Source organism: Gymnoscopelus braueri (genome assembly GCF_963280865.1).
Source record: "Gymnoscopelus braueri genome assembly, chromosome: 7".
Taxonomy (NCBI): Eukaryota; Metazoa; Chordata; class Actinopteri; order Myctophiformes; family Myctophidae; genus Gymnoscopelus; species Gymnoscopelus braueri.
The window spans coordinates 4,687,321-4,709,652 of NC_137608.1; the positions used below are offsets into that span (position 1 = coordinate 4,687,321).

The following is a 22,332-nucleotide window of genomic DNA, read 5'->3' on the forward strand; positions in this document are numbered from 1 at the left end:
ACAAAACAAAAAAAAAAACATTATTTTTTTTTTTTGGCCTGGGGCCGCATTGAGTGACGGTGCGGGCCGCATGCGGCCCGCGGGCCGCCAGTTGCCCATCCCTGATGTAGGTGCAGGGTAATTAATTACTAGAATGTAATATGTCATCCCGACATTTTACCAAATTAATTCATACACATTTAGGAAATATTAGATTGTGAACATTTAGAGAAGACATATTTTTATTTACATTATAATTAAATAAATGTATATATTTTTCATAATTTCTTTCTCAAAATCAAAAAATTGCTACGGACATGGACAAGTCTCGCCACGGACACGTCTGTCCGTGTACGGACACGTCTGTCCGTGTACGGACATGTTGGTGACCCCTGCTGTTGTCTCAAGGATGATTTGTAGGATACTGCGAAGATATGTAAAAATATGTAAAAATAAAAACAACTGTCGTGTGTGTGTGTGTGTGTGTGTGTGTGTGTGTGTGTGTGTGTGTGTGTGTGTGTGTGTGTGTGTGGTACATATTATTGTCAGAGAGCAGAGCGAAAACACTAACAGAAACACTACCGTAAGTATGCTCTTTAATTAAGGTTTCCATTCCATGATTTAAAATTTTACGATTTCTGCACAGTTTTCTGAAATTGACTGGCTCACTGTTGAGACTTCTGAGAACATTCCATTTTTATTTATTTTTTATGATCAAATTGTAAAGTAGCCCTGACTCGACTATCCAAATCCGGTGAAATTGTGACCATCAATTCTCCTATTTAAACCATTAATTAACAACACTTTGATCTGTGCCGCAGCGCTGACTGCCTTGGATGTGCCAACAAGGTCTGAGGTAGGCAGCAGGCTCTTAGCCTGGCATTGGCCAGACTGATAAAGTGGATTCACTCTCATGTTCCTCCCCGGTATCAGTCTGGACTTCGGCCCCTATACCGGGGAGGAACGTGAGAGTGAATCCACGTTATCAGTGTGGCCAATGCCAGGCTAGCAGGCTCTGGACATAATGTGCAAAAGGTTATTTTTAACTCTATGGTCAGAAGCCGCAGACTTTTTCCTGTTGGATAAATGCATCAACTTTATATCATTATTCAATGTTGCTGGCCGCCATGGAACATATAATATTATTGCCATCAAAACAAGAGCTGTGGGTTGCGTTGGGTCGCTTTTAATGGCTATTCTTTAACTCTAGTAAATAAGAGGCTTAGTTTGATTGGAAACCTGAGACATCAGGAACCACTCCAGTGGAAAACATTTCCTGTAGGAAACCACACCAGTGGAAAACATTTCCTGTAGGAAACCACGTCAGTGGAAAACAGCTTGTCGGCTATCTGTCTTGTTGCCTGCTGCTATTGCACAGTAACAGGAGGCTACTGACGTCAGGTGCACTAGACAAGACCAGTGGTTCTCAACCTGTGGGTCGGGACCCCCAGGGGGTCCCCACATGAATATGGGGGGGTCCCCAGATGACAGTTTAAGGACTTAAGACCTTTTTAATACCTACAAAATAAGAATAAAAGACCAGACTGATCAAAACTATATAACTGGTCAAACATTTGCCAAATTGTTAAATAATATAAGCAAAAATAAGGAAAAAAAAGAGAGAGATTTTTTTTAAATAGCTGACCTACAAGCAGTAGCTCAAGGCCAATAGATAATAATAATAATAATAATAATAATAATAATAATAATAATAATAATAATAATAATAATAATAATAATAATAATAATAATAATAAAACAACTTTATTTGTATAGCACTTTTCAAAAAAGGTTTACAAAGTGCTTCACAAAACAAACAACAACCAAAGTGTGGGGAAAAAGGCAGGCAGTTCAATTAACACTCGCGTGACTAAGCCATCAATCTGACTGATTTTGAGAATTTAAAGTGGATTATCTTCTCTCATGAAGCTCTGAGAAGGTTCCCCTTTCATGACTTTTCCTAACTATTTGTTTCAAATCATCTCAGTTTTTTTTTTTTCCTGAAACGTGTTATAAATATGAAATTAACACCATATACCATCCCAGCCGTTATATTTCGGCTAATTTGACCGCTCTCACCCTCTCTCCCCCAGGGAAGAGCAGTTGACACCTCGAGACCCCCCGCAGAGCGGCCCGTAGACGACATAGACTACGGGCCGCTCTGCTATGTCGCCATGTCTATGTTGCCATGCGCAGCCATGCGCAGCCATGCGCAGCGAGTCTATGTTGCCATGTCTGCTTATTATAAGCGACTTTGGGCTTGTTTTTCACGTCTTTCTATTATTATTATTATTATTATAATTATATATATAATTACATTATAATGGTAATCATTTTCTACTCCACTACAGCTCAGAGGCAAATCTTGTACTTTTACTCCACTACAATTATTTGAAAACTTTAGTTACTAGTTACTTTGCAGATATAAATATCTTTTCATACTTGTTAAGATTAGAGCTTCATGCATGTCCTTTTGTAAATGATTTTTTATTAGGTAAATATTTATATAGAAAGGTCTAACCAGGGACTGGGGTTGCAAATTAGCCTCGGCTATAAACCCCATTCATGCCTCACTGTTTTCTCAGGGCACAACGACGCATGCAGTAACATTTTCATAGACCTGACTGCTTATTTCTCTCGCAAAATTTGGCAACCCACTTCACTGCAAAGCGGTGGAAAAAAGATAGGATCTACAAGCATACAGCTTGTCACGCAGCAACTGTTTTATGCTTGAAGATCAGATATTTTGCGCAGGATTGAGCACATGTGTGAAGCATACCGATGTGTTCGCTACAGATCGCGCTGTTTTCTAATGCTGTGCCAACAGATCTGATCTACAAGCATAGGGCTCGTCAGGCAGCGACTGTTTCATGTTTGTAGATCAGATATTTAGTGCAGGAGTAGAGCAGGAATGAGCACATTTGTGGAACATAGCGATGTGTTCACTTGTTGCGCTGACAGGGAGGAGGAGAGGAGACGCGTTTGTCAGCGACGTGGACCGCTGATAGAATGAGAGCTTTACGCTCAGACAATAATGTGAATATTATTATGAATAATAATAATATTGGTTTGTCAAGTGATATCCATGTGTTTTGGACAATGGAGATAGTCACGTAATTAGACAGTGGCTTCAGCGTTCATATAGGCTCCATGTTTCACTGAAGAGTTTAATGTGACGCTACAGATTTTATACGCTTTTTTTATAAAGATTTTACATACAGAATCTGCAGTTACCATTACAAGTTAGCCTATTTTATAATGTTTCTGCCTGCCTACAACAACAACATATGTGAGCTCACTGACTGAGCAGAGTGCAATTGAAATGTTAATAGCTATTTAGAAGACAATGGAACCCCCACTGTGTGGGGGAGAAGGTGTGAGCTCGTCTGGAGCACAGAGGGGAGACAGTGACCAATAGAATAGCTGGAAAAACTGTCTTTTTGACCCTTTTTGACCCCCCAAATCAGGCAGTGTGTGGGATAATGAAACCCCAGTCATGCTAGTGTTAAAGCAACAAAAAAGAAAAGAGCAAAAATAAATAAAAAGACGCCATATAATAATTAGTCTATTGTCTAATCCTCTAGTTAAAAGTCATTCTATAGAAGTGAGTCTTTAAAAGAGTTTTAAAATTGGCAAGTGAGATAGCCTGTCTAACTTCCAAATGAAGTTTATTCCACAAATGTGGAGATAGGCTAACAACATAACGGCTGGATGCCCTAAACATATCATATCTACATGCAAATGCATCTGAACGCATTGTCAAGTACTGTACTATGTGCAATTTTGAAATAGATTATAACTAACTCCCACCCTTCAACCTCTATGCAACTCAGACGGTACAGTTCAAGTTTGATTATTTTGGGGGGTTGCGGCCTGAAAATTATAGTTTTTCCTGTCATTCGCAGTGTACAGCCATGCTTTTTCCTCATGTGCTTTAAATTATGCCAATAATATGCATGTGTCATAATTCCTAGTTTGGGTAGTTTATCATTTTGTGCTAGGGGTCCACAATCCTAGTCCAGGGGCCTCCACAATCCTAAATCCGGCCCTGACGATACTGTATACATTTCTTGAATATAATTTATATTCAGTGTTCAATTTTTTTATTTTTTTTATTGTGCCCCAGTAGTGTCTACATTTTCAAGTGGCTTTATTTAGAAGTCCTGCTCCGTACATATTGACTGTTATTTGCTTTTCACCAGCGTTTATCTCGACTACAGTGGTCCTTGACATTGTCATGTCAATGTCCTTGACATTGTCATGTCAAGGACCCCCAAATGAATATGTATTTGGCCGTGGACCCCATCTGAAAATATTGTCTGCTGGAGACCCCATAAGAGAAGATTTGTGGTGTTTGTGCTAATTTTCCAAATTATTAAAAATGTTTCACAATTGTTCAGGATTGTTCAAAATGTACAAAAAAAATAGCTGCTTCTTGTGTTTACCTCACAGCAAGAAGTTTGCATGTTCATCCTGTATTTGCATTGGGTTTACTCCAGGTACTTCGGTTTCCTCCCACACCAAAAGACATGCATGTTAAGTACACATACAGCACAGCACTCCTGCCAGTGCCCTTGGGCAAGGTACGGCATTACAACTGGAGTTGGTCCCTGAGCACTGCACTGTGGCTGCTCACTGTTTCTAAGTAGTTATTAGGATGGGTCAAATGCAGGAGGACAAATTTCCCCAAGTAAAGTACACCATTACCTTTATCCAGAAGGCTGCTGAGCACCTGGGGTCAATCTTTTGTTCTCTTTTTTATCTAAATTTAGTCGTCAATTCTCAATTTCCAATGTTCCCCACACTGACCCCTACAGTTGGCCATGTGGGAGGGTCTAGACAAGCACATGTCTCCTCCGTATCGGAGTAGACACAGCTGACATCATGGCGTTGCCAGTTGCTTCTTTTCACCTGACAGTGAAGAGTTTCACCGGGAGAAACACACTGCTGAACAGGCACCCTGACCAACCTGTAGGAGTTGCTAGTGCAATGACAGAGCTATATATTTAAGTCCCACTTGATTGTTACAGCACTGAGTCGGTATAGACCCCATAAAAGACGACGTCACACTGGCTCCAAACGTCACTCTGGCTCCAAATGAAACCCATTCTGTCAGGTCACTAGCCAACACACAAGAGGGGGTTGGGGTGTGCTGAAACCAGTGCACCCCGAAACAACAGGTTGAGAATTGATTGCATGAAACAATCACCTGTGCATCCAGTCTCAATGTTGGTAAACAAATAATTGGTCTATACGTTGTCTATACTGGGCATATAAGATGTTATTAGGTAGTACAGTTGCAGCTACAGTAATACACACACACACACGCAGGCACGCGCGCACGCACGTACGCACGCACGCACGCACGCACGCACGCACGCACGCACGCACGCACGCACGCACGCACGCACGCACACACACACACGCATACTACATGAGTCTAGATGACATCGCCGATAATCATGGACAACAGTGGTGTAGCCAGCACGCTAACTTTCAAATAAAGCTGCATTTGAACAGCCAATCAGCACATTACCTTTCAAATACAGCTGTATTTGATCAGCCAATCCAAATGAAAGGGGGGTGAGTATCGTTCATGGAGCGTGTGCTACATGTAAATGTAACCTGTGGGAAGGTCATTAATGACTATATAAAAAACTCCAATCCAGAAAGCTTTTCAATGAACACAATAAACCATTTGGGGGGGGGGGGGGGGGAAGCTACAGTCTGTGATGTTCAGGAGAGTCAAGCAGCATTCAAACAGTGATATGATACTCCATCCAAGACACACAGAAAAGCCAAAAGACGGCTGAACATCAAGCAGCCAGGGTGAGGCATGACTTGAAGATAAAAGTCATGTTTTTTCTGCAGTAATATAATTTCTAATATAATTTTCAAGGTTTTAGCCATTAAATCATTCCTGGGAATGATTCATGATTATAATCACAGAGACAGCATGTTACGGGAATATTGTCATTCGGACCATATAAAAAAAAGGCATCTTAACTGTTAAAATTATGTCTCTGTCTCTTTACACCACTGGCTGTGGTGCAGTTTCATCCCTTTTTTTCTTTATCTTTTTTTAACTTTCATTTAACCATAAAAAAAAACACATTGAGACTAAAGTCTCATGTGTTTACATGTGCAACATATTTTTGGCAGTGAGCCCAGGTGGTGGAAATTGTGAGAGGGTTAGTGTGGTGGTGTATGGTATGGTATAAGAGTCATACCATTCTGACTCTTGCAACAGTAAGACAGTACATATAATTATGTTCTCTGCATATTTGAAGAAATAGTTTGTTGTCAGTGGTTAGTCAGTGGTTAGTCTCCAGACGAGACGTCTCGACAGGATGTGGTTGTCTCATGCTGCAGTTGCTGCTGCATGAGACAGCTTGCACAATATGAAAGAGCAAAGAAAAAAAAAGTCAAGTCAAGGTGGTATAATCCACAGTTAGGTCCAAGGAAGAGCAAAGGTCTGAGACCAGCCTGACAGCACCGCCTGTCATCAGGCTGACATCAGGCTGACATCAGTCTGACAGCAGCTGGGTGAAAACTTTGTGTTGTATTGTTAGTGTTTTGTTGTGTAGGTGTGGTGGTGTTGTGTAATTGTGTTGGTTTTGTTGTGTTGCGTTAGCGTAGTTGTATTGGTGTTGTGTTGGTGTTGTGTAGTCGTGTTGATTGTCAGCAGAGGTGGACGAAGGACTCAACCCCAGTACTTGAGTAAGAGTACAGGTACTACTGGTCAAATTTACTCCACTACAAGTAAAAGTAGTTCAGTCAAAATGTTACTCAAGTAAGAGTAAAAAAGTAATTGTTTTTCAATATACTTAAGTGTTCAAAAGTACATGCTTTTAAAAATACTTAAAGGTTCGATGACATTCATTTTCACTTTTTTTTTTTAAATGTTTTTTTGGGGGTTTTATGACCTCAATTACACCCAAAAAATCTGAACTTTGAACATTCAGTGGATTTTCTGTGGTCTGGGGTTTTCTGAATAATTAGGCTGAAAAGTAATCTGAGCTTGGCCCTTCGGCAGTGAGGTCACAGTCGATTAATCCCGCCCACTCTCCTCCTCGCCCCTCCCCTCCCCTATCCTTTCCTTTGGAGCAGAGGATGTTTCATAATTATGTACCCACACACACAACCGTTAACTTCACCAAGTTATATCGTATTAACATACTCAGATATGACAACATTACATTTTATTTACTAAAAAAAGGTTACATACTGCCTCTTTAAGTAGATCTTGTATCATTATTTTTTACAGTACATACTTTAAGAATACTTAAAGTACAAGTGAAAGTAAAAGTAAAAGTAGAAGTGCATTTCTTAATTCTTATATCAATGAATTGCTGTAATGTTTTCACAATGAATGTATAGGACCTTGTAACTCTTGTTTCAGAGAAGTAACTCTCTGAAACCACCTGCACTGTCTGCATGCACTCTGATGTGCTTGCTTGTAGAACCACTACGTTATACAAAGCCTGCAGAAAAAAAACGAAAATAGAAATGATTGAGGAACCAGAACTAAATACTTTTACTCCTATACACCCATACAAGATGTAACAAAGAGGCGAGCGGAGAGGGAAGCCAGAAACACGACTAGTGTGAGAGCAGCATGTGGAAAAAAAGAAACAGCCAACCTAAAAGTACTTTACACCTTCCTAGAAATGTACTCGAGTATAAGTAAAATATTTGTCTTGTAAATGTACTCAAGTAAGAGTAATAAGTACCAAAAAATAATAATACTCAAATAAAGTAAAATTAATACTCAAGTAAAGTACAGATACTCAGAAACAGTACTCAAGTACATTTAGGGCAGCGCTCTCACCGCACTTTTATTTTACCTCTGGGGCAGAATCTGCCAATGCATTGTCAATGTAAATGCGTGGATTCACGCAAGAGCGGATCTTTCCGCCTGTCGCGCAGACCTTGCGTTTATCTGCTCTACTCGACTTGTCCATTTGAAGCAGAAAACTGCTGGAGGCGGGAGCTGATTTTCCCCCTCTGTCCAATCGGGTGAGTGGAAGGCGGACCGTCCCAAGACTTAGGAAGCACCATGGTGCTCAAGCAAGCCCCCAGAACCCAGTGGTTGCATTGAAGCGAAATGGACATGCTGGCCATTCGTAGGTACTGCAGCTTAAACGGACGGGGCCACTGCACAATGTACGAGCGAAAACTGTTTCGACCAATGGGCTCGACTCACAAGCTTGCGCACAAGCTTGCGCACAAGCTTGCGCACAAGCTTGCGCACGGGGCCGCGCACCTCTGTGACGTAAAACGCGTCACTTCTGTGACGCAGAACGTATCACAGTGGCCCCAAATAGGCTACGCCCATCACACTTTCCAACCCGGAAGAAGGGGTGAATTCGCTTCATGCGCTGGGTGAGCAACTCAATGCAAGTGGATGGGAGGGGATTTCGGGTGCCCTCTCTATTATTTTTAACTCTATGTGCTCAAGGCAGCAGGCGGTGCGGGCTATGGGGAGGGTCCTGAAAGTGAGTGACAGGCACGCGCCTGAAAAACTCCTGTTTTTTAGAATCCGCTGGCTGCAGAAAACTGTGGCCGTGCACAACCTGCGTTTAACAGCGGCCAGCCAACTTTTGGTGAGAGCGCGTTGATTCGCGTTGATTCACGCAAGAGCAGATTTTTCCGCTAGTCGCGCAGACCTTGCGTTTATCTGCTCTCCCCGACTAAGCATAAAACTGCTGGAGGCAGGCGCTGATTTTCTCCCTCTGTCCAATCGGGTGAGTCGAAGGCGGACTGTCTCAAGACTCAGGAAGCAACATGGTGCTCAAGGCAGCAGGCGGTGTGCCCCAACTGCCACTCAAAGTGACTACTGGCCAATCACAGTGCGTCTTTCCCGGGACTTAACCAGCCCTACACAAACGCAGCACATTCCCAAAGCTGGCGCAGGCGGTGCGGGCTACGGGGAGGCTCCTGATAGTGAGTGACAGGCGCGACACTCCCGTTTTTTAGAATCCGCTGGCTGCAAAAAACTGTGGCCGCGCACAACCTGCGTTTAACAGCGGCCAGCCAACTCTTGGTGGGAGCGCGCCAAGAGTTGCGGCCACAGTTTTTTGCAGCCTAGCGGATTCTAAAAAACGGGAGTGTCGCGCCTGTCACTCACTTTCAGGAGCCTCCCCGTAGCCCGCACCGCCTGTGCCTGCTGCCTTGAGCACCATGTTGCTTCCTGAGTCTTGAGACGGTCCGCCTTCGACTCGAGAAAATCAGCGCCTGCCTCCAGCAGTTTTATGCTTAGTCGCGGAGAGCAGATAAACGCAAGGTCTGCGCGACTAGTGGAAAAATCTGCTCTTGCGTGAATCAACGCATTTGCATTGACAATGCATTGGCAGATTCTGCAAACAGCGGCCAGCCAACTCTTGGTGGGAGCGCGCCCTTAGGGCAATGCAAATGCGTTGATTCACGCAAGAGCAGATTTTTCCGCTAGTCGTGCAGACCTTGCGTTTATCTGCTCTCCACGACTAAGCAGAAAACTGCTGGAGGCAGGAGCTGATTTTCCTCCTCTGTCCAATCGGGTGAGTCGAAGGCGGACCGTCCCAAGACTCAGGAAGCACAAGGCAGCAAGCGTTGCGGGCTCTTAACTCTATGTGCGGGCTACGGGGACGGTCCTGAAAGTGAGTGACAGGTGAGTCACAACGTTTTTTTAGAATCCTCTGGCTGCAAAAAACTGTGGCCGCGCACAACCTGCGTTTAACAGCGGCCAGCCAACTCTTGGTGGGAGCGCGCCCTTACTCCGTTACTGTCCACCACTGTAAACCATGCCACTGGAAAACATTTCCTGTAGGAAACCACGCCAGTGGAAAACATTTCCTGTAGGAAACCACACCAGTGGAAAACGACTTATCTTGTTGTCTGCTGGTGCTGCACAGCAACAGTAGGCTACTGACGTCAACCTGTGGGGTTCCCCACAAATGAATATGTATTTGGCCGTGGACCCCCATCTGAAAATATTGTCTGCTGGAGACCCCATAAGAGAAGATTTGTGCTGTTTGTGCTAATTTTCCAAATTATTCTAAATGTATGCTTCTTCTTGTGTTTACCTCACAGCAAGAAGTTTGCATGTTCATCCTGTATTTGCATTGGGTTTACTCCAGGTACTTCGGTTTCCTCCCACATGAAAAGACATGCATGTTAAGTGCACATACAGTACAGTACTCCTGCCAGTGCCCTTGGGCAAGGTACTGCATTACAACTGGCATTACAACTGTAGCAGTGCTCAGTCCCTGAGCACTGCACTGTGGCTGCTCACTACAGGAGGACAAATTTCCCCAAGTAAAGTACACGCCATTACCTTTATCCAGAAGGCTGCAGGGCACCTGAGGTCAGCTTTCACAATCCCCCCCCCCCTCTTTTTATCTCAATGTAGTCGTCAATTCTCAATTTCCAATTTTCCCCACATTGACGAGGAGTTGGCCATGTGGGAGGGTCTAGACAAGCACATGTCTCCTCTGTATTGGAGTAGACACAGCTGACATCATGGCTTTTCAAGAGTTTCACCAGGAGAAACACACTGCTGAACAGGCACCCTGACCAACCTGTAGGAGTTGCTTGTGCAATGACAGAGATCACCCTCCCCACCCGGCTTCACACCATCGAACAATTGTTTTTGCCTGGTCAAGCCAGAGGCACCGTGGAGGAATTGAACCCCTTGTCACTGTAGTGTGGGAAGGAACTTTACCCCGGTGCTACTATACCTGATCGCCTTTGGCCTGCATTCCAATACAGTGGCTCATGCATGCACAGACACACTACATCGCTGTTGTCTCTCACAACACTCACACACGTACACGCGCATGCACCCAACCAAATAATTAAACATAGCGTGCAACTGCATTAAGTCATGCATGGCAGCTTTCTTAGGCGTTTCTTAGGCGTTGAGACAATGAGTGATGAGAGATGTTCACCTGACATGCACTCATTCACGCACACCCTCAGGGGTCTGTTGTTGGCATGGATTGTGTGTTAATTATTACAAGCAAATATTAAACACATGTCTCGCCAGCAATTGAAGTGTCTCCTAATATAGCACTGACCTTTTTTACGGACCGATTTACTGATTATTTTAGGCATCTAAACTGTTCAAATACATATTTAAACCATACAAGAGATGTCCTTACTCTGCTGGCTGTGGTTAAGTTTCACCATGTTGTGCAACATGTTTTTGCCTTTCCAAACACGCTCAGATTGTGTCTCACTGCAGACTTGGGCCATGGGGTAATATGCAGTGGCAAGTCTCCCCACTGTCTGATTCTTATAGCAGTAAGTCTCCAGACAAGAGCTTCCCACTAAAAAGTGTCATTGTCAACATGATGTGGTCTTTCTCATGCTGTATTTGGATAAAAATGTATCCAATCCAGAAAGCTTTTCAACAAACACAATGAACCCAAATGTTTTTCTTTGTATAATGCAATGTTAATATTAATAATGAATATCGTTTGTCATGGTGTATTTGACTCGCCAACACATACACGTCTTGCTTTAGCACATTGTCATGAATCATTCATCTATTTCTGTATACATCTAGTGCGACATGCACATAGCTAAAAGGGTGATTACAAAGTTAAAAGTACAAAGATCACAAGAGCGCATAACTCATTACCATGGGAAAGCTACAGTCTGTGATGTTCAGGAGAGTCAAGCAGCATTCAAACAGTGATATGATACTCCATCCAAGACACACAGACAAGCCAAAAGACGGCTGAACATCAGGCAGCCAGGGTGAGGTGAAGATAAAAGTCATGTTTATTCTCCAGTAATCTAACTATAATTCCAGTAAGCTCTGAGACCAACCTCTGAGCCCAAACCTCTGAGCCCAAACCTCTGAGCCCTCTGAGCCCAAAATGTTTCTGCCCGGTTCTCCTCAGTGCCTGGAGCTATTGATCTCAAATTGCGCACAGCCATTGACCATTACCATGTGCATGGAACTGTGAAGCCCGTTTTTCGATTACATCAAATCTCAGCTTATTATTACCGTTTATGTGTCAAACAATGGGAGATCACGCTGCGCAGGGTTGCCAGGTTTCGCGAGACAAACAAGCAGCAAGGTCTATGAAAACAAGGCCAAACGAAGCGAGCCCTACAAGCAACAAGGTCTATGAAAAGAAGGCCAAACGAAGCACCGTCACACATATACATTGCCTCTTGGAAAACAGCCGCTCTACAAGCTCACAACGCGTCCCCACACCCACCTGCACTTTCACAACCAACGCCAAAAACACACTTCCACCAATATTGCCCCTAAACCGCTTACAATAGGCGAACATGGCAACACCAAAGTCTGTCACACCATAGACTCCGCCCACTCTGGGCCGGGGCGGGAGGCGGGAGGGGGCGGGCGACTAACATGCCTATGCCAGGGAGTCACATTTCATTCTACATCGTGGCTCCGTGGTGGTGTGTGTGAGATGATCGCACCACAACTTGGGTCCGCGCCCGTGTATGCGTGGACACGCACGTGCGCATGCACGTTGGGGAGGCACGTGTGACATGTCACAATGTACATTATTTGTGTTTGCGCGACGCCCGTGTGTGTGTTCGCGACGGGCCACGGGCCGCAGTACCGTGTGTGTGTGTGTGTGTGAGCGCTCGCAACGGGTCGCGCGCGTGTGTGTGTGTGTTGAACGTGCTTCGCCCAATTTACAATCTCAGCTGTTTATTCGCATTTTTATGTCAAACACAGTCTCAATCAGACAATCTCGCCATGCTTATGATGGCTGGAGAGAGAGAGAGGGGGGAGAGAGAGAGAAAGAGAGGGGGAGAGAGAGAGCTGTGTGTGAGAGTGAGTGAGTGAGAGAGTGAGAGAGAGAGTGTGTGCATGAAATGCAATGCAATGCAATCTTTTCGTGCAAAGGTGGTAGCACGTCGCGTTTACGTAAATCTCTCCACCAGAGACACAAAAGTTAATCTCATCTAGCCATTACACCATGTCGACTCTCCGAAAATCTGTACAAGCTAACGATACGACCGTTCCACAATCTCGCCCCTAAACACGGTCGCCCAGGCTCGCACCGAACGGTCTGGGGTGAGCAATCTGCGCCTAATTGTCTCGCCCCTAAACACGGTCGCCCCGTATCGCAACGAATGGTGGAGAGCGTTTCTTTGTTAAGGACGCCCATACATTCTCCACTGTTGAATGTGCACCCTTTACGTGCATATCTGCATGCACATAATTATATTGTTGTTGTTAAGTTGAAATAATAGTTGTACAAGTTGTAATAACAGTGTTGTATAATTATTTTTGCTGTAGTAATCAATTCATTCTAATATAAGTACAATGCATGACAGACTATATATGTATGTGTGTGTGTGTGTGTGTGTGTGTGTGTGTGTGTGTGTGTGTGTGTGTGTGTGTGTGTGTGTGTGTGTGTGTGTGTGTGTGTGTGTGTGTATATGCATATATGTATATGTATATATGTATGTATGCACAGTAGGACGTGCAATAACCCCACGTTTGCAACTACTTTTGCCTGCGCACTTCACCGGGTATGGTCTAGTATAATTTAATTAGGCAAGAGAAGAGACCCATGAAAGACCATAGTTTTCACACCCTCGAACTCAGCCAATTGAACCCCTTGTCTCTGGTGGTGGCCAGGAACTTTACCCTTGTGATGCTTGAGCGCCTGTGGCCTGCACATTCCAATACAGTGGCATGTACAGGCACATTCTCTTTCGCTGTTGTCTTTCACAACACACGCACACATGCACATGCACACACAGACAATGATACAGAGTGATTCGCAGTGGTATGATCTTTCACCAACCAAAAGAATGTCCATGAGACTGCAATGTTGACAGCTTGCACACAAATAATTCTGATTGTCATCAGTGATTCTCTCATGATATCTCTCAAATGATCTACCACTTCTCAGCATTACAGTCCCCCGGTAAGATAGGTACATTTTGGGTTATTAATTATCATACCTAAAATCACTGCCCAGGAAAATAACCTAGTTGGGCAAAATAGTTGCCCATGAGTCACAGTTTCACACAGTTTTACACTTAACTTAATTCCATGTAATTACATTGCATGTAAAATTACAGTTTTTCCCACTAAACCTATAACTTTAACCATAAAATAACCCTTCTAACCATTAAACATTGTGTATCAAAGGTTTTAGCCACTAAATCCTTACCGGGAATGATTTATTATTTAAGATTATAATCACAGAGACAGCATGTTACGGGAATATTGTCATTCGTACCATAGAAAAAGGCATCTTAACTGTTAAAAGTATGTCTCTATCTCTTTACACCACTGGCTGTGGTGCAGTTTCATCCCCTTTTTTCTTTTTCTTAGTTTTAACTTTCATTTAACCATTAAAAAAAAACCTAAAACACATTGGCCCTCATTTATCAACGCGGTGTAGACAAAATAATGGGCGTACGGCGAGATTACTGCAACTTTCGGCATTTATCAATATATCCTGACTTTGACTTTAGCGTACGGCCCGCTCAGATCTCACGTCAGGTCGGAGGCAGTTGTAGACTTTGGCTGCACCCGTTTGTTCCATTGTAGACCGCAGCATTGTCTGACCGTCTGACAGGCATCTGGACACATGTATCCACTCAAATGTGTATCTAACACAATATAAAATAATCCCTGTGAAAATATAACATTTTATAAACTCATTTAAACAAACTGTCATTCAGATAATATTGCAGATCTGGCTGCATTGGCTATTTGAAAATAGCAGATCTACAAGCTCACAACGCGTTGCATCGCCAGGCGTTGTGAGCTTGTAGATCCGGCCGCTCTTTTCATGGACAGTGAGGTCTCCAAAACCTATATAGGCCTACAGTTGCGTGTCCTATGGAGTTACCTGGGTTGAGAGGATATAAACCTGACCCTCCACGACCACAGGACGCACTGCAGCCCGCCCAAGTCTCACGGGTAATGAGCCCCGGCTTAACGGAAGTGTTTTAGGTGCTGAAGCACAGGGCACCAACCTTGGGGGGGCACCAAACGGCTTGGAGAAAGTGAAAGAAGACAGAACTATCGCTGAAAAGCATCGTAATTTAAAACAGTGCTAAAACAGTGAAACGTGTCAGTGAAGCGTCATTCCCCCCCATGTGACTCTTGCAACAGTGAGACAGTACACATATGTTCTCTGCATAGGTTACAGAGATGATTCATTTGATAGAAAATGTCTTGGAATATGACTAGGACTCCTGATTACTTACTGTAGCTGATGTACTTAATAAAGGGTCATATTGTGTAGAACTGCAGCACGAGACAGACCAAACCTCTTCCTGTTGAAGACGTCTTTTTTCGAATACTTTATTGGCACATATGAAAACAGTGCAGTTTTGAAAACGATGCTTAAAGCATAACGCGAAACTTGCATTTTTCCCATTGACATTTCCAAAAATATTTACATCAATTATTTTAAGCCTAGAATCAAGCCATCCAGGGTCCTGGTGAATCATGACCATAAAACCATTTTTTCTGTGATTTATTTTTATTTTATATTTAATTATATGATATACTATATTTTATAAATACCCTTTGTTTTGCAGTTTTCAAAAAAGTTTTTTCACAGAATCAAACGTTTTATGGTCATGATTCACCAGGACCCTGGATGGCTTGATTATAGGCTTAAAATAATTGGTATAAATATTTTTGGAAATGTCAATGGGAAAAATGCATTGACTATTTTGAAGTGGAACCAGAAAATGGCCGCCACTGCTATGCCCTATAGAGATACTGTGTACTGATTTGCATCAAAAGTCATATCAAAGTATAATAATAATATAATAATAATAATAATATCAAATGTGTTTTACAAAAGTCAGCCTCCTGGTGGCGCTATAACAGGCCAATCTGAAAAATGTGGGTGGCGCTAAAACAGGCCAGAGGTCAGAGGTCAGAGGTTCGGCATCCAGGGAGTGTGTGTGCACAGCGACCAGGCTTATGCCTTGTTCAGCAGTCTGACGGCAGCCGGGTGAAAACTTTGTGTAATATTGTTAGTGTTTTGTTGGTGTGGTGGTGTTGTGTAGTTGTGTTAGTGTGTTTCTGTGCTGTGTAGTTGTGTTGGTTTTGTTGTGTTGCGTTATCGTTAGCGTAGTTGTATTGGTGTTGTGTTGGTGTTGTGTAGTCGTGTTGATTGTCAGATGACGTAGTGCATTAGGCACATGCCCATCATTTGCATCATTTGCATAGGCGACACACAGCTTTGCATCATTTGTAGGAGACACACACCTTTGCACTGCCTTTGCATGTTATTCTTGTGCACAGTGATCTGTCCAACTTCACATTTTGCGCTGCAGTCCCTTAAGGCATCAAATATGAAGGCAAATGGTCGGACGGTACTTGAGATAAGGACAGACACACTCACATAGGCTACACAGATTTATGGAATTTATAGATTTATAGACAAACAACAACTACTATTATCATATTCTGCTAACATGTTTTAGGTGGATATAAACTGAACAGGAAGGGAATACTACTAAAGACCATGAAAGTTTCAGTTGAATATTTTCAGTTATGTCAGCTTTGATAAAAAATAATCCATGCTTTGCACTTGGCTCATTTCACTGGAGTTGTAAGTAAAACACTGCATCTATGTAACTGTACAACAATTGCATTAGTCAAGACAAAGGTATACTACCTACTGAATAACAAAACTAAAAGCCATTCTGTTTTTACCTTCTTTCTTTTAGGGAGAAGAAAAGACAATACACATGCAATGGCGATCTTATATACAGGTAATCAGTCAATGTTTGAGAAGATAATATTGCAATGCATAATAAACATTTTAAATTAATTTGAGATCATGTATGACTATTCATCTTTTTATTTCCAGGCCCCAGCTTTAGAATTCAGCTACCTAAAGGCTTTGAGATAGACAGTGATGGAAATATAGGTTGCTTTTGTATACCAGTAAAGAAGCTGTGGTCCAGTGGAGGGCAACACTTCAACAGTAAGAACAGCAAGAACAGGGTTAATGACACCCAGGTCACACAACCGCTGGAAAAGACAAAGGAAGAGGAGGAGGTGGAGCAAGAAGGAAATAGAGGAGGTCATTATGAAACAGGAATCCCAGCAACATTTACAAAGCCACTCAGGAAGGCCAGAAGTAAAGTTTTTCCACCAGACTGTAAGTATTCAACTGTTGGTCTTCTAATGAAGAAAATGCTGACATGCTAACTATACTAACATGACAATGTTTATCAAATATTAAATTCTACGCTAAATAACATAATTGTCTCTAAGTTTATAATACATGTTGGTAATTGAATCTGAATGTTTCTATAATGCAAACACTTGAATAAAACCATCATTCAGCAGCATCTATTCTAGATGTCTTGTTTTAGAACAGTTGTGGCCTGGGTCAAACATGACTTGATCACAGATTGTACATGCTCAAATAGTTGTCAATCAGTAGGTGTGTTAGCCGTGTTGGGACACATTTCTTCACTTACAACCAGTTATTACACTCTGGTATTGAGGAGGTGTGCAAGAATAATAATACAGGCTTGCTTTGCATGAATAAACATGCAAAAGTTGCAGCAGTAAGATATTCATTAATAAAGAAATCTCCAATATTTTGCTAAATGATGTATGCTCTCTTTGTCCTTGAAGTGTATTGTGTACATAATGTTTTGTGTCTACATTACTTATCCAGACTGATTGTTACGAAGTTGTCAACCTTATCAAAACACATTGTATGAAATCTAATTTCAGTTTCTGAAGCTGACTTACAAGAAAGATGGTCTTTGAGATCTTCCATCTCTGGAGCCAGATCTGTGTTTGGATCACAGACATCCATCTCCACCTTCACTTCTAAGAGTTCTGGGTATGGTTCTCTGGCGTCCATCCCTGAGTCTTCAGGAAGCTCAGAACCAAAACAGAGGAAGTTACCAGTTTTCCTCCGAAAAATTGGAAATGTCAAGGACAATGCAGCGACATAAAAACATCATCCACAATGAGAAAACAAAATGCTTTTTATATTTTTGTCTCCGCCAGGCCGAAGGCATGGCGAGAGAGTATGTTTTACCCCCTGTCCGTCCGTGTGTGTGTGTGTCTGTCCGTGTGTCCGTGTGTCCGTCTGTGAACAGCTAATCTCCCGCACCGTTGGCTTGATCGCAGCGAAGCTTTGCACACACACTCCCTGGATGCCAATTCAGAACCTCTGCCCCAAATGTTTCACATGGGCCTGTTATAGCGCCACCAGGAGGCCGATTTGTGCAAAACATATTTTTTGACAGTACTCCTTCAGATTTGATCCAAACATCACGCAAATCGGTACACAGTATCTCTATAGTCATGTGATCAACACGGATTTTCCATATTCCATCCTAATTGGTTAAGATTGCCTTCCAAAGTTTGCAGGATTGGTTTGTTTTAAACAAAATGCCTCAAATCATGAACATAGCATGCGATTTCCTTGAAATTTTGCACGCACATTCCCACTAGGCCGAGGAAGAAATGGCACCCTTTTCACATTGGCCTATTATAGCGCCACCAGCAGGTCTAATTTAGCAACACACATTTTTGGAACAAAATGCCTCAAATCATGAATGCAAGGTCCGATTGCCGTGAAAGGCCCAAGAAGAAATGGCACCCTTTTCACATTGGCCTATTATAGCGCCACCAGGAGGCCACAATAACCTACCTAACCTGGCTGAGACCTGTGCTCCGTGGAGCACTTTTTCTAGTTTTCATTTGTTTTTTCCCCCCTCCAAAATACATTATTTCATTAAAGGGGTATACCACTCATTTTCAACATTGAACCATGTCATATACCTTAAAGCTGTCCAGCTGAAACAGTGCGACTTGAATATAAAGTTAAGACTTGATTTCTATTATCTACAAGTACAATGTCTTGTGAAATGTGATATATAACCATATGCCATTATAAACTACTATAAGTCGCACTGTTTCAGCTGGAAGTGAGATTCCCCATTCTCGTGAATGAGGCAGCCTAGGGGGCAGGCCAAAGAGTACACCTTCCGTATGTCACTGATCATATGACCCCAACAATCGATTTTCCAGTTCTAGGCAACACAGAATGGGGGGGGGACTTTTTTCTTATTTCCACACAACAGCTCTAAGGTATATTATGACAAGGTTCAATGTTGAAAATGAGTGGTATTCTCCTTTAAAATGGATTAAATAAATTATTTCGATTAGAAATACCTTATTGTCACAGCTTATAAATACTGGCTTTACTATTGTCATGGCAGACGCTTGCACAGTGTTTTTATTTATTTTTTGTTGTTTTTTATTACATTTTTGATCCCACGATTTTATAACCCATATTTTTTCACCCAGTGCCAATTGCCTATGTAATCCTGGGTGCTACTCTCCCTCTGCCAGCCAAGGGAGAGCCCAAGCTGAAGCTCATGCCTCCTTCAATGCATGAGGAGTGAGCAGGCCGCTTCTTATCACCCGACAGGGAGGAGTTTCCCCGGTAGGACGTAGCGCGTGGAAGGAACACGTTATTCCAACCAGTTCCTTTCCCCTCCATCAGGTGCCCCGGCTGGCCAGGGGGAGGCAGTATAGAGACCAGGATTACTACATGTTTTTGTGAGGGTACCTACCAGGAGACACAGGGAAAACATGCAAACTCCACACAGAGAGGCCCGTTCGCCAACCCCACCTAGGGCATGGGCACTGATGACGCGGAGGAGAGAACACGCCCCCAGTGCCCACAGCGTCCCCGACGGGAATCGAACCCAGGACCTTTTAGCTGTGAGGTGACAGCGCTACCGACTTATGAAGAAAACTTTTAATGCAGGACCTTTACTTAACAGAGCGTAACATAACATTTCTAAACTGATACTGGGGAAGAAGAAACTTTATCTTTAATTGGACACAACATTGCTTGCTATCAGGGTATTTGTGGACATTTAGTATTTTAATACCTACCTCGCCCAGCTCCAATGGACACTGAGGCACGCATGGGAAATGTATTTGAATTGTTAATAAAATTCCTTTGTGTAAGTAACTCATGGGCCATAATGTAGCTTTATTTTAATTAATTGATTACCAATTACAGGTCATTGTCTTGGTAGGATCCACCTGGTATAAAGGGCAGGTTGGGACGTGCAGAGTTGTTTTTGTGTTTGGTTGGCAACAGACAGGGGAGAGAGATGCGGGGCTTTAGGTCACGTTTAGACGACGACGATCAGAACAGAAAACGACAAAATGCTGTTGCATCGTCACTTTTTATATTGCATCTACACAGAGACGCTCCAGTGATTTCAAACGCTGTAGTGTGCATGCCAGGTGGCTAGGTGGCGGTGACGTGTCTTCTTCCTATCACAACCATTTGTTTGGTTGCCATGTCCACTTATTATAAGCGACTTTGGGCTTGTTTCTAAAGTGTAGTTGCTTATTTGGACAAAACACCCCTTCTGAAAATATTTTGTGTCAGGGACCCCCATACAAGATTTATGTTGTTAAAATTATTAAAATGTTTAAATTTTTTTCCAGAATTACCTCTTTTTATTTTCTCAAGATTATTTTTTTTCATCTTTCTTTTTTGAAAATAGCAGATCTACAAGCTCACAACGCGTTGCATCGCGACGCGTTGTGAGCTTGTAGATCTGCTATTTTAAAATAGCTGTAGCCTAGTCGCTTCCTTTGAGTTTTCATAGACTTGGTTGCTTATTTCTCTAGCAGAATCTGTCGACACTGGTTCACACCGTTTCTGACACCGTCTTGCTTGTTTACATGGAGACTCCAGGCGCAGCGTTTTCAAAGAATTCCACTCTGGAAGGAAGTTTCACTTAATTGCATTTTCAACCCCTGATAACACTGTTGCCGTCTAAACGGACGGCACATCTGATACTTTATTTTGCCGTTTTCTGTAGAGACCGTTGTCGTGTGACCTGCTAAGTAGCCTACTGTAAGTGTATAGGCCACTGTCAAATGTTCTGCCTGAAGCAGTCAAAAGAGTTGGATAACAGTGGCTGATGGACTCATGAACGGATTAAATTACAGAGTCTGCAAGGTAAATGCATATGACAACACTAAAGTGTCCCCATTATGCAAGTAAACACAATACAATTTATATACAGTATATTGTGGGTTAATAAATAGGCCTACATATTAAAGAGGTTATTTCAATCCGCAATCGCTCACGTGCATGTGTATGCGTGAGCACGTGCTTGTGACGTAGCGCTCCACTAGCTAAAAAATCCACAGTTCACCGCTGGTCTTAATCATCTTTACCCTGTACCACAATATCCTTTCATAAAGGTTTTTATTCCTGCATTTAAACAAAAGTCTAAAGTTGTTATTCTGTCCCCATGGATTTTAATGATTATTTGGTTCACTGTGAAACAAGGATTGTGTATATTGGACCTGAAGGGTTACCTTGGAAATGTATCTCCTTGAACCAAAAGTATACTTGGTTCTAAATAAACATTGGGACAAACACAACAACCTGCACTCCTTCAAGAGGGAAGCAGCCCATCAAGTATGGTGATTCTGAGAGAGGCTCTATTTTGGGTTATTGTTGTAGAGTTTAAAAAGGGGAGACTTTTGATTGACTGAATATTTTACTGACAACTTAAAGTACAGCAGTATGTTGCAGTCTAATGGATAAATCACAAAAAAAGCCTATGTAAACATTCAACATCTATACAGGCAACAATACACACATCAACAAATCAATTAGTGAAAAGGAGATGGGAGGGCCAGGGATGATGAAGGGTCACACTCCGAGTGACAAGATCACTGAGTATTTATTTCTCCATATGCCTTAGAAATGAACAAACGTTCAGCTATCCAGCCTTCGTCAGTGTGTCTGAAGGCTGCAGAAATATGGAGCAATACAAACTCACTGATCTTGTCACTCCTAGTGCACCACTCCAAGTGCACCCTTCACTTGCCAAATGTTCATGTTTTAAGAAAGCAACGCACCAGAGGAGTCAGAGCGAGGTGGTAACAAAAGGTTTATATAGGCCATAGGGGTGATAATCGGCTTTGAGGAGAGCCGTGATTTTAGGGCAGACCTAAAACTAAATAGGGAATTTAAACCATACATGCATAGGATTGTTAATTACAATCCATGTAGTCTTGATTGGGTAATGCCCATCAGGCATTACGGAGAAAAAAAAATGTTGCACGTACTGTACTGGAAACAATATGCTTGCATTATATCAGGGAGAACTATTGTTCCTCCTTGTCCATTGAAAAGTCTGATTGCTTGGCAAAAGAAAGTTTTCTTTGTAATCTTTCTGACTTGCCCTCAAGGATAAGGTATGTTAAGGATAAGGTATTGTTGAGAATTACACATATATACTTGCTGTCAAATCACTCTGACCCATCTCCTTGCTGCACTGTGTTCCTGTCAGTGTGCTGTTTTAGTCTTGTGT

At 42.5% G+C, this 22,332-nt stretch overlaps 1 long non-coding RNA gene across 1 annotated transcript in view; it reads left to right on the forward strand.

Moving 5' to 3' along the window:
- Window positions 1-20,108, forward strand: part of LOC308089407 — a 35,924-nt gene extending 15,816 nt beyond the window's left edge. The window contains exons 3-5 of the long non-coding RNA XR_013933499.1: window positions 16,666-16,710; window positions 16,809-17,102; window positions 17,690-20,108. This is a non-coding gene — a long non-coding RNA (uncharacterized lncRNA). The remainder of the gene's footprint in view (window positions 1-16,665; window positions 16,711-16,808; window positions 17,103-17,689) is intronic.
- The last annotated feature ends 2,224 nt before the right edge of the window (window positions 20,109-22,332 follow it).